General features: G+C 47.9%; 1 protein-coding gene across 24 annotated transcripts in view; it reads left to right on the top strand.

Annotated features, from left to right (window-relative positions):
* Nucleotides 1-3,733: 3,733 nt before the first annotated feature.
* RIMKLB (ribosomal modification protein rimK like family member B) overlaps nt 3,734-13,246 on the top strand; it is a 105,528-nt gene continuing 96,015 nt past the window's right edge. For 22 of the 24 annotated variants that reach the window (XM_077346080.1, XM_077346090.1, XM_077346084.1 and 19 more), the window contains exons 1-2: nt 3,757-4,111; nt 4,784-5,041. The gene's annotated coding sequence lies outside the window, so the exon portion shown is untranslated. Of the gene's footprint in view, nt 4,112-4,415; nt 4,434-4,783; nt 5,042-13,246 lie in introns of those variants that run through there. The other 2 variants (XM_077346105.1, XM_077346100.1) reach the window with 2 other exon arrangements.

Below are 13,246 nucleotides of genomic sequence, written 5' to 3' on the forward strand. Positions count from 1 at the left end.
CAGCAACTCTCCCCAGTAGCTCTCTCCACGTGCTCTCAGTTGTCTGAGCTCTGCCTCTGGCGAGGAGCGGCCCTTTTTAATCCTCCCAGCAATTACCCAGCAATCACCTCGCCCAGGCAGCACAATAGCCTCACCTGGTCAGCAGCAACTCTCCCCAGTAGCTCTCTCCACGTGCTCTCAGTTGTCTGAGCAATCACCTCACCCAGTGCTCTCAGTTGTCTGAATTTCCTACAGGACAGGCTGGATTCTGGAGATTTTTGGTGTGGAAGATCACTTGGACATGAAATTGGGGTCACTGTGGGGGGGGCAGGTAGTTGTGAGTTTCTGCATTGTGCAGGGGGTTGGGCTAGATGACCCTGGAGAACCCTTGCAACTATATGATTCTGTGATGTTTAGGATCTCGGTTTATATGCTCCTGATAATGTAATTATTATACATATAAAATGTCAAATATTGTCTACCCTGATATTCAAAGAACTCTGCACGCATACAAAAAGTTATACCCAGAATTTTGTTGGTTTTAAAGGGGCTACTGGATTAAAATTTTGTTCTATTTACTGTATGTGGCTCCATGTTATATTGTTATATATTCTACATGGGTCTGTCCTTGAGGTCAACTTGGAAACTCCTGTTAGTACAGAATGGCACAGCTCACCCATGTATTATTATACACTTCTTCTTTAGACTGTTCACTAGTCACCTGCCACTTAGTGGCTTCAATTCAAGGTTCTGGTTATTGGGGATAAAGCCATTCAGGCCTCGGACCCTTAGATCTGCAGGAATGCTTTTCCACTGAGCTCCACCACGACCACTTCACTGGTCTGAGCACAACCTTCTGGAAGTGCTGCTCTGATGACGAGGGTGATCAAAAGCAGCCCACAATCACGCAGCCTCTGCTGTGGCTCCCACCTGAGAGAAGGGCTCCAATTGTGTCATATATTGTGCCACCTGTTTGAAGTCTTAGCTAGAAAGGCGTGAAATAAATCAAATAAATTGAACAGTCTTCCCCAAGACCTGTATCCCAAACTATGGATGCACAGTAAGGAAATAACTCTCACTGAATGCCACCGCTTTGCTGCCCTACAGCCTCGGTGCCCAGCGTCTTCTGGGTGCTTTCTAAATCAGTATTTTTGCACTTGGGAAGATGCAGGAGGTCTGGCACAGACAGTTTTCTCTAGAAATACGATCTCTCCTTCCCAATAAGTGATCTCAGCAAAAAGCGCTAGGGAAGTAATTCCCACACACTGCTCTTCAGGAACTCTATTTTCAGTATCAAGGGATCTTTTTAATTTCCTTCCTTTCAGCCATTCGACAAGATTTCTGAAGAGAGGGGAGGGAAGACCCTATGATGGAGCCTGATCGCCTCAGATCTTGGAGGCTAATCCGGGTTGGTACTCTGACATTGTAATGTGCAACTCCAAAGCAGCACAGGAGTTGTCACAGTACCCCAACAGCCTTAAGCTATCAATGCTCTAATAACTCAAAATGACCGGGGGCGATACTGCTCTGCCCTTGTGTCACCCAGCAAGGGGCAACTTAGGCAAAGTTGACTATGAGGACTGAACTTGAAGCAAGACCTACACTGGCAGTAACCCACCTTGGAGGATGCTGACCACATTTTATGCACTGTTTCCAGTGAGCTATAGGGCAGCCCTTCTCAAACTTTTTATCATTGAGAATCCCCTGAAGCATTCTTTAGGCTTCAAGAAACCCCAGAAGTCATGCAATCATGGCTGGGAAGCACAGCTGTGTACACGACCACCCAGGGCCCCTCCCCACCCCCTCCAGGCCCATCATTGGCTATTTTGGGGGGTTGACATGTCCATGTAGAGCAGTGGTCCCCAACCATTTTATCACCGGGGACCGGTCAACGCTTGACAATTTTACCGAGGCCCGCGGCAGGGGGGTAGTCTTTTGCTGAGGGACGTTGCCACCGCCTGAGCCCCTGCTCCACTTGCTTTCCTGTCGGCACCCCTGACTTCCCACCGCCCACTGGGGGGCGCTACCAGCAGCAGCTGCGCAGTGCCACACCGAGGGGGAGCCCCAGCCATGGCGGCCGCTGGAGTGCACCAAAGGTGAGTCGGCGGCAGTGTGGCAGGGCAGCCCCCGAGGAGGACGAGGAGGAGCCATGGCCTGGACCGGTCTCCAGACTGGGAGTTGGAGACCACTGATGTAGAGAAAGGCTCCTGGTCATATCATCCGATAAATGTTTAACAAATTTAAAAATTCTGCAAATTAATTAACTCTCACCCATTTGGGAAACCCACCCAGGTCTGTCAAAGATGCCCCAGGGGTTCATGGAACCCTAGTTGAGAAAGCTTACTCTGGGACCTGCCTAGGTGGCCAGGATTGCCGCACACATGGCACTGGACGTATCAAAGGTCTTGCCCAGGGGTAGTCAAACTGCGGCCAGCGTTCATGGGAATTGTAGTCCATGGACATCTGGAGGGCCACAGTTTGACTACCCTTGCCCCTTGAAAGAAAGCTTTTCTTGTGTTTGTCAGGGAGGTGCAGACTCTCTACTTCTGTTGCCAGCCAAACGGTCTCCCCCGGGAGCTTGACTTTGTAGAGCCTGGCAGTGTTTTCACACACCCTGCATAATGCTCTTCAGCAATCATTTGCGAGTGGATTTTGCTGTTTCACGCAGTAGAAACCAGTTGCAAAGTGCATTGAAAGGGCACTGTATGAGAAATCACTGCTGCTGGTTTGGCCAGGGCGTGGAGGCAGCAGCAGCCCTGTCTCCCCCTCTGCTGTGCCTAGAACAGTGTTCCTTTCCTCCTTTCCTGCCCTGGGTGATTCTCCCTGGCCCAAGGCTCATGTTTTTTGTTCAGCTGGCTTCGGACTGGGGGCAGGGCGCCAGGGATGCCGCTCCTTGGTAGTGGCGGATGCCCGAGTCACCAATAGTGGTGCCCAAAGCTGTGCCTCTCACAACAGCTGAAGAAGGCTTCTGGGCTGCAGATGTACCCTCTCCGCCAGGACAGGGTTGCCAACTCCTGGTGGAGAAAGGTCTGGAGATGCCCATGGCCAAGGCTGGGGGGTGGCAGGGACGGAGGGGCCTCAGCACAAAGCACCCATTTCGGAGGTGGGGGGGGGGAATGGAGATCAGCTGTCAGGTAGGGAAACCCCCAGGCCCTACACGGAGATGCAAAATGAATGGGCCACATGGTCCAGGTGAAAGATCCGAGAAAATATTCAGTATTCTACTTTTCCAGAAAAATGAACAGCAGAGTCAGAAATCATGATCAAGCATAGACTAGCAAGGCTCACGAAGAGGCAACATTCCTGTTCCAGAATGCAAACGAGGGAATTGAAGCATGCCTCCTCAGAAGTAAAACGTCCACCACGGCTTACTGAGCAGCCACCTTCCCATTGGGAAAAAGGCTGTTTCTCGAACATCCCTCGGCCCCAGATGTCGCCGGCGCTCCTGACGAGGAGCCCATCTGAGCGCAGTGTTCTGCCGGGCGCTGTCCATTGTGCGGGCTGACTCCCGAGGAGGCGCGCTTCCCTTCTCCGGCCGGGCTCGCGCTCCCCCCCCCCCCCATTTCTGGCCAGCGGCCGTTCCGGACGGCGACCCCGCGCGCGCTCCTGCCCGCAGACCCCGCCCGGCGGAGAGCGGCGGTTGGCTGGGGGGGGGGGTCGGGTCGCGCGCACGCGCTCTCGGAGGGAGGGAGGGTGGATGGGCGGGCGGAGGAGCGGCGCGCCTTTCCCGCTCTTTCCGCCGGATCGGGGCGGGGGGAGAGGAGCCCCGGCGTGCGCGCGCGCGCCCGCCCGCCCCTCCCCGCCACACCTCCTTACCCCGCGGTGCGCGCGCGCTCCCCTCGCAGCCGGCGCCTCCATTCTTCCTCTCCCCTCAGGGGCCGCCGGACGGACGGACGGACAGACGGAGGGAGGGAGGGAGGCGGAGGAGGCCCTTTTCCCGCCCTTCCCCGGGGGCGCGCCGTCGCCCTCCCGCCGGGAGCCTTTCGCGGCCGCTCTCCCCACCGCGGCGCCGGGGGGCGCGGAGGGCGGGGCTCGGGGAGGGGGTCGGGCCGGCTTCGCGGGCCTCGCCGGGGGGATCGCGCCGCGGCCTCCGTCCCCGCCCGGGGAAGCGCCGGAGCAGCCCGCCCGCCAGGTCAGTCCTGCCGCCCGCCCGGGTGTGGGGCGGGCTTTGTCTCGGGGCAGGGCGCCCCCCTCCCCCCCCTCACGGCCGCAGACGGGGGGAGCCACGGGGGGGGGGCGGGGCGGCCTCGCGGACCTCCTCCTCCTCAGCATCCCGGTCGGGGTTCCGTGGCCGAGCCCCTTTGTCCTCTGGGGCCCCTGAAGGAGGGAGAGGAGAAAGTCCTCCGCGCTCCCCCGGGCCCAACTTCCTCCGGGAGCAGGAGGGAGGGAGGGAGGGGGGCGCCTGTGTTGCTCTGCGGCTGGTCCGGCCCGAAGGTGGCTTGCCTGCAACGCAAGTTAGTTTTGCTGCCGCCGAGGAAGAACTCTTTGCTTGTGTTTCTGTAGCAGATGCCCTCCACAAATGGCTGGCCCAGTTTCTTTCTCCCAGCAAGGGGCTCTAATAGCTAGCATGCCATCGTTGTTATTGAAAAGATTTCTCCCATGCATCAGCCTGGTATCTCCTAATTGTGGTATCTATGCTGGATCTCTTTCTTTTCTTAGATATTGGTGTTGCCAGCCTATTTAGGAGGCCAGAAAACACACAAGGGGCCACCCATAGTTTGGACACCTAACACTTAATATACTTTGAGATGTTTTTGATTGTCTTCTCATTCTACTAACTCCCTGTCCCCCCCAATTGCTTTAGGCTCCTGGGCTGCAGTTAGGCATCGCACATTGGGGTACCCAGAGGATGCAGTTCACATAATGCCTGTCCTCATTTACTTGGCTGTGGGACCAAACCACTCTCCAGGAGCTGAAAGGCACTGAGGACTTGGTGGTTTCCCAAAAGGGAGCTGAAGAACTGGAGGGGAGATTATTGACGGCCCTTGAAAGACCTCTCCCATGAAGAGGAATTGAAGCAACAGCCACTGATATTGCTTCTGCTTCTACTGCCAAGTGTCTGGTAAGTCACAGCTACCATTGTTCATTTAACCAAGTCTTCCCATTCTCTTTCCTTCCCACAACCTCATGATCGGGGTGGGGTGGGGGCGGGAAGAGGCTTGCTTAAGACATTGTGAAGGGGGTGGGGAAGAGAGCTGGAGCTGCTGGCTCTGTCTGGTGAGCGTTAGAAGAGGTGGCGCATATCTCTGGTGCTTTAACTGTTGAGGATTACAGGTTTGTGCTGCAAATCTGGAACCAGCTGGCACATGCAGAAAAGGAGTACACAATAGAATGGATGCGGGTTGGCTGGGGGAGAGCAACTTCCTCATCTCCTAGGACTGATAGGCTCCCACTTGCCATTGCAAGAAGGAGCTCAAACCCTTTCAGAGGGAGGGGGTTGCATAAATGGCAAAGGGGAAAAATATACAGTAAATTAGGTGTTTTCCCTTGGAGAGGAAAGCACACAATGGGAAAGGCGGGAGGTGAAGGAAGAGAGAGAAGTATTTTATGTTTCTGCAGTTGATGGAATAGTTCTTTCTCTCCAGACTATGGCATCATTTGCAAATATAAAAGGAAGCTAAAGCTTGCCCATTGACTGACAATATTGCAATCTTCCAAGAAGCGGGCATTTGATTGCCTAGTCATAAGGGATTATTTTTATAATGGGGTCTGTGTGCAGTGAGTAAATACAACTGCTGTTTAGAATCTTTTGGATGTATGTATATTCCTTTTATAAACTCTATTATTATCTAAGAAACACAACTGAACAATCTTAAGGAGATAAATGTAATTTAACATCAGATGCTTAGGATTGGGATGGTTTATCACATCTGAAATGTGGTCTGCAATATAGATACTGCATGACAACTGCCAGTTTTATTCTAGTTCTATACAGACACTTTAATGACTGAAATGGCCTCTTTGTTAAACTACATTTTTACATTTCAAATGGACTTTTTGGCTGTCAAAATTTAATCTGTAATGGTGGGTTATGACATTATAATGGCACCCGTTTTATGGTTCGTAACCTTATGAGGTGGTTAGGTGCTTTAGGGGAGTTGGCGTACTGTAGTTGTTGCGGTATCATACCAGGATCTCGGAGAACCAAGTTCAAGTTTACCTTGCCATGTAAATTCATGAAGTGACCTTGGGCTGGTGATACGCTTATCAGTCTAATCTTCCTCACAAGATTGTTGTGAGGATAAAAATGGAGGAGAGGAGAATGCTGTAAGCGGCTTTGTCTTTTCATTGGAAAGAAAGAAGTGTACATTAAGGAAATAAAGACAAGTGCAAAAATCTTATTGAAACCATTGGCTTCAATGATTTCAGCTTCTGCCCCAAGCTCAGAACTATGAAGTGCTGTTGCGATGTGTGAAGAAAGCAAGACCAGACAGCATAGGTTATCTTCAGAATATTGAGAGAAAGAAAATATGAAGCTAGTTCTCTGAATCTTTACTCATGAAGAAACAGAATCTGGATGAAGAGGTGGATCGCTTCACAGAAATAGTGGTTCATAGGGAGGGAGGGCTGTTGAATAAAGAGGGAGAAGGGGCAAAACCTGGTCCTTACCCAAGAAGCTTCAGTCATTGTGGAGGGCTTATTCTCCACCACCACTTAAATGGTGACCCTTAGTGTTCTTCTTTACATTGCTGCAATATAAGCACTGGTTGTTTGTTTACATTGGTGGGGGAAAACAAATTGTGGCTCTTGAGGGCAGTCTTATAGCAGGAGTACAGCTTGCCTACCAAACCTAAGAGCCCAGCCTTCACTAATGGGGACTTTGTTATATATATATATGTAAAGTTCTGCATCTGGGTCAGAAAAATGAAAAGCATGCCTACTGGATGGGGGATACGCTTCTAGGTAACACTGTGTGTGAACGAGACCTTGGGGTACTTGTGGATTGTAAACTAAACATGAGCAGGCAGTGTGATGCAGCGGTAAAAAAGGCAAATGCCATTTTGGGCTGTATCAACAGAGGCATCACATCAAAATCACAAGATGTCAGAGTCCCATTGTATATGGCACTGGTCAGACCACACCTGGAGTACTGTGTGCAGTTCTGGAGGCCTCACTTCAAGAAGGACGTAGATAAAATTGAAAGGGTACAGAGGAGAGTGACGAGGATGATCTGGGGCCAAGGGACCAAGCCCTATGAAGATAGGTGGAGGGACTTGGGAATGTTCAGCCTGGAGAAAAGGAGGTTGAGAGGGGACATGATAGCCCTCTTTAAGTATTTGAAAGGTTGTCACTTGGAGGAGGGCAGGATGCTGTTTCTGTTGGCTGCAGAGGAGTGGACACGCAGTAATGGGTTTAAACTTCAAGTACAACGATATAGGCTAGATATCAGGAATAAAATTTTCACAGTCAGAGTAGTTCAGCAGTGGAATAGGCTGCCTAAGGAGGTGGTGAGCTCCCCCTCACTGGCAGTCTTCAAGCAAAGGTTGGATACACACTTTTCTTGGATGCTTTAGGATGCTTAGGGCTAATCCTGCGTTGAACAGGGGGTTGGACTAATGGCCTGTATGGCCCCTTCCAACTCTATGATTCTATGATTCTATACAGCCCTACCCTCACACCGATACACACAGTCATGTTAAAAGTGTCTTTTGGACCTTTTCTGCACCAGGAATTTGCCCTGTCTCACACTTTATCTGGTGTTGGGGCAAATTCCCGGTTCCACATGACGTCATGGCTGGGTCGGGGCCATCCCACGCCTGGTCAGACTCAGGCCCTTATTTGACCCACAGAAAGGGAACATGCATTCTTTTGTGTTCCCTTCCTTGCTGCAGGCACCTATGTTGGGCTTCGGCCATGGGGAAGGGAAGAGTCAGGCTGTCCTGGCCCAGCTCCTCCGCACCCCAGCTGTGACTATGGAATCTTGGAAGAGACAAAAAATGCTCCAGGTGGCTTTACCGCACTGCGCAGTATGGCAGAACTGCCTAGGGCATTAAAAAAAGCTTTAAGAGCAGGATATTGCGTTGTAACGCAATATCCCATTCTTAAAAATCAAAATCAGGCTATGCCACCCTGCAGTGCCATGGAATCTCGCCGCCCCAGTTGCCTTCTCTGGAGGCACAAATCTGGGGTGGATCGGATGCAGTCGGGAAATTGCTTCCCCGTTTGGACTTGGGAAGAGTGGGGCAACTTGCTTGGGTCCAAACATCCAATGGAAATCTGGCATGGTGCTGCCAGAGCAGAAAGGGTCACCATGGTCCTTATCAATTTTAGTATATGTGCTGCCAAAATGAGTGCAGTCCATATCAGTTTATTCATGATCACTTTAGGTGGTGCTCAGAATAACTGGTTTGACTTATTAGTGGACTAGTTTGGTGACAATTCATAAATCTGAGATAATGGTCCATTTGTTAGACTGGCGTTATTTCTTTTCTATTCTCTTTTGTATTCCAGAGCTTTCCATAGACAATGAAGGAATGTAGCATAACTACAGGCCATATGCTGTAGATATCATACAGCCTAAAAGATGGGGGATGGGGGAGAAAGAGTATTTATAATTTTAACCAGAAAGAAAATAGACACTTTACATTTTTTATTAGAAAATGGATCTTAACTGTTGTGATAGCATGTAAAGGGATGAGGAGTTGTATGACTGATTACCGAGGGACGGCTCTATAGCCAGTTCCTTGCAAAATATGTCCAATCATGTTGCTTGCAGCAGGATCCCATGCTGCAGCTGAAACAAGGAAGATCTTCAAAGCTGGATCAGAGCTGCAGTTATTCTCCTGATTATCAGTTAAAGGGGTTGTGGGGGCATGTAATGAGCCACACCGATTAGTTTGTGGTTCCCATGAAATAGTTATACAATAATAAGCTAAAAAAATCTTTTAATACAGGAAAGAGACTGCTTAAGATATGCAAAATTTCCAGAAATCCCTCACTGAAAAACTGAATTTTATACTAATTTTTTATTTTACTGCTTTAACAAATAAAACACCACCGTTTTAACTTTACATATAAGGTGTTGCTGTTTAGTATATCTATGACATTTAAAAATGATGAATCTTTACGCGTACCCCCAAATATTAAAGCATGAGAGCACACTTCAAGCTGTCCTTCCTTAAGTTGTTTTTAACCAGGTATCCCTCTTTTGCTCCCACCTCTTGAGTATAAGGGAAAAAATAATAGTTGGAAAGAGCAAAAATATAGTAAGGAAAAGACACTATGGTTTTTGAACAGAACCAGTCTAATATACTTTCATCATAGGATCTAGCAGCATGTATAGATATTGTGTTTATTATATTGAAAGCCAGCTTGGTGTATTGGTTAGGAGTAGGGGCTTCTAATCTGGTGAGCCGGGTTTGATTCTGCACTCCCCCGCATGCAACCAGCTGGGTGACCTTGGGCTCGCCATGGCACTGATAAAGCTGTTCTGACTGAGCAGTAATATCAGGGCTCTCTCAGCCTCACCCAGCTCACAGGGTGTCTGTTGTGGGGAGAGGAAAGGGAAGGCAACTGTAAGTTGCTTTGAGACTCCTTTGAGTAGACAAAAGTGGCATATAAGAACCAACTCTTTTTTCATTATTTTATTTTAAAATTTATTTATATTTATATATACGGCCTTTCTTTTTGGACAGCTTACAGTTAAAATAGAGAAATGGCAATACAATACAAGTTTTTGGCATAATACATAAGCATTCATAAACCCACAGCATATATATAACTTGCAACTTATAACTGTTTTGACATTTATGCCTTTAAACTTTACAGATTCTGTATCTGTGTAACGACTAACTGGTAATTGAAGTCTACCAGACTTTGGGAATGTTTTCCAAATTGCACTGGGTGCAGGCTGGTGGTGGGAGGGGCCCTTGGGTTTTTAGTTTTCTTAAAATTCAGTAGTATATTCAATCAATCAATTTTTATTTTACAGTCATTCAGACCAAAATTCAAATACCCCTAATTAAAAACTGAAGCAATTCAAAAAGAGAGAAAACAATAATAATATTATAAAAGATTAAAAGAACTGACATCACAGGAACTTCAGTAGTGTACAAACAGCATATGGTGGACAAAATTAGTCACATTGAAACAATAATATGATTCAAAGTATAATCTTATGTGTCTGCAATATACAAAGGAATTGCCATTATTTATTGCAGTAAAGGCCCTGTGCAAGCACTGGGTCATATCTGACCATTGGGGTGACGCCTTCTAGCGTTTTCTTGGCAGACTCAGTACGATTCAATACGGGGTGGTTTGCCAGTGCCTTCCCCAGTCATTACCCTTTACCCCCCAGCAAGCTGGGTACTCATTTTACCGACCTCGGAAGGATGGAAGGCTGAGTCAACCTTGAGCCGGCTGCTGGGATTGAACTCCCAGCCTCATGGTCAGAACTTTCAGACTGTATGTCTGCTGCCTTACCAGTCTGCACCACAAGAGGCTCTAAAGCCACAAGAGGCTTTATTGCAGTAGAGAAGGCTATATAAAATCTTGATGTTTTACATTCTAAATGGGTAAAACCTAGTCTTTAAAGTACTTCACTCATTCCAAAAATGAGACTATTTAATTAGTGTTGCATCTTTTGCTCTCTCAAGAGTCCTCAAGGAAGGGGGTAAATAATTTCCCTCACTGAATTTTTTCAAGTTTCCTCCCCAGGGACTTTTAGTTTTCTACTCTTAAGGCTGTTGGTTCAGTCAGGTATTGCATGTAGCACTCCGGGCATGAGGACTAGAGTGTAAAAGTAAATAAGATTTGCCTTTGTGAAAAATAAAATCCTGGATACCATATTTGAAGTGTGGTAGCCATCAAGCCAAGTGTAGTTGTGCCTTTACAGACTTAACTTGTCTCCAGCAGTTATTTGCTCTTCATGCTTCATTTTCATGTTTTAGGCTTCATTTTTCTCTGAATACTGTTTCTTCTTCTTCTTCTTATCATCATCATCATCATCATCATCATTCGATTTATTGCCCGCCTCTCCCTTGCGGCTCGTGGCGGGTTACAACATTTTAAAACCCCATTAAAATCCATTAAAACAACAACTACAGTTTGACATTATTAGTTAGCAAGCTAACATGGCAAGATCGGCTAATCAACTTCCCCCTCCTACTACTAGCAGGTGGAGAGGGGATACTGATGGTACCAGTCCCCAATCCCAATCCCAGGTCCCGGGGGGGCATAGGTGTACCCTTAAATCCATATGCCAATGATTTGTTAACAAGTTCCCTCCCTTATACCTATCCAGAATACTCTATTTCCAAACTCTGCAGTATGGATTTATTTTGAATTTGCACTTTGCCTATCAAGGGCATCTCAAAATGTGGGTGGATGAAGTGAAGAGGAGGTTTTTTCATTAACCTTGAGTGTGCTAAAAATTGTTAATGAATACCTGTGTGATCCTAAGTAGTGTAATCTTTAGTGTAACCTACAGTAGCACTTAGAGTCTCTTGTGGTGCAGGGTGGTAAGGCAGCTGACATGCTGTCTGAAGCCCTGTCCATGAGGCTGGGAGTTCAATCCCAGCAGCCGGCTCAAGGTTGACTCAGCCTTCCATCCTTCCGAGGTCGATAAAATGAGTACCCAGCTTGCTGGGGGGTAAAATGACTGGGGAAGGCACTGGCAAACCACCCCATATTGAGTCTGCCATGAAAATGCTAGAGGGCGTCACCCCAAGGGTCAGACATGACTCGGTGCTTGCACAGGGGATACCTTTACCTTACAGTAGCACTTAGATTCTGTATCAGTACAATGAGTGAAATGCTAGGTGATCTGTATGGAATTTTGTGAATGGCTTTCCCTTTCTGAGGTAGTAGGCACTGATGTGGTTAGACTCAGAATCTCAGAATCATAGAGTTGGAAGGGACCTCCAGGGTCATCTTGACATTCTTTTTGTTTTTTATCAAAGTAGTCCAGATTACTTATTCCATGTCCTCCCTTTACATAATCTTTCCCCCCCCCTTTTAATAGTCAGTTTTTTTCATGGTTTTGTGCCCCCAAAGTGCTTTCTGCTTCAGTATATTGCTTCTGAGGTAGATTCAAGTGGGTAGCTTTCCACATGTATATTTTGCAAAGCAGGCTGTACTCCTGAATACTTTCATTTCCTAACCCACAGTGTTTGGAAAAGCGTCTAGCACTTCAGATTAAGGAGGAATGCAAGTCTACATCACTGTGTGTTTTCCAGGAAATGATGATGCAGTTTCCTCCATCAAGGTCTTGGCTATTAACTGGCATTTTTTAAGGAAGAAATGCAGTTATCCATTGATGTTGCTCCTTGGAAAGCTTTCAGCTGGTGTAAGAACCCTGCTAGGGAGTAAAAGAAATAATCACATTGCATACTTAGCATGCAAAAGGATTGTGATAATTAATGAATTCTTAAAATAAACAAACAACTTTATACAAACTTTGGCAATTGGGCATCAGTTACATTGATGATAAGAGCCTCTTGTGGCGCAGAGTGGTAAGGCAGCCGTCTGAAAGCTTTGCCCATGAGGCTGGGAGTTCAATCCCAGCAGCTGGCTCAAGGTTGACTCAGCCTTCCATCCTTCCGAGGTCAGTAAAATTACCCAGCTTGCTGGGGGGTAAATGGTAATGACTGGGGAAGGCACTGGCAAACCACCCCGTATTGCGTCCACCATGAAAACGCAAGAGGGCGTCACCCCAAGGGTCAGACATGACTCGGTGCTTGCACAGGGGATACCTTTACCTTTACCTTTACATTGATGATAGAGCCTCTTGTGGCACAGAGTGATAAGGCAACAGACATGCAGTCTGAAGCTCTGCCCATGAGGCTGGGAGTTTGATCCCAGCAGCCGGCTCAAGGTTGACTCAGCCTTCCATCCTTCTGAGGTCGGTAAAATGAGTCCCCAGCTTGCTGGGGACTAAACTGTAATAACTGGGAAAGGCACTGGCAAACCACCCTGTATTGAGTCTGCCATGAAAACGCTAGAGGGCGCCACCCCAAGGGTCAGACATGACCCTGTGCTTGCACAGGGGATACCTTTACCTTTACCTTTTACATTGATGATGTAGTCTGAAGAAGTCCCTGAGGAAGCTTTTGACACCTCAGTATAGGAGCTTCAAGAAATTTTTTTCTGGGATCCTGATGCAGGGGTGCCTTGTATGCCCAAACTGCTGGCATCAGAAATGGTCATGTTCCAGGGCGGTCCCTCTGCTTGCTTAGTACTTGCTGATCTCTCAAGGTATATCAGCAGTTAAATTTTGTGCTAGCACAGCTGGAGTGTCATGGAGGTTGGTTCATTATAGTGCAAGGCA

This window comes from Paroedura picta, chromosome 7 (assembly GCF_049243985.1).
Source record: "Paroedura picta isolate Pp20150507F chromosome 7, Ppicta_v3.0, whole genome shotgun sequence".
Taxonomy (NCBI): Eukaryota; Metazoa; Chordata; class Lepidosauria; order Squamata; family Gekkonidae; genus Paroedura; species Paroedura picta.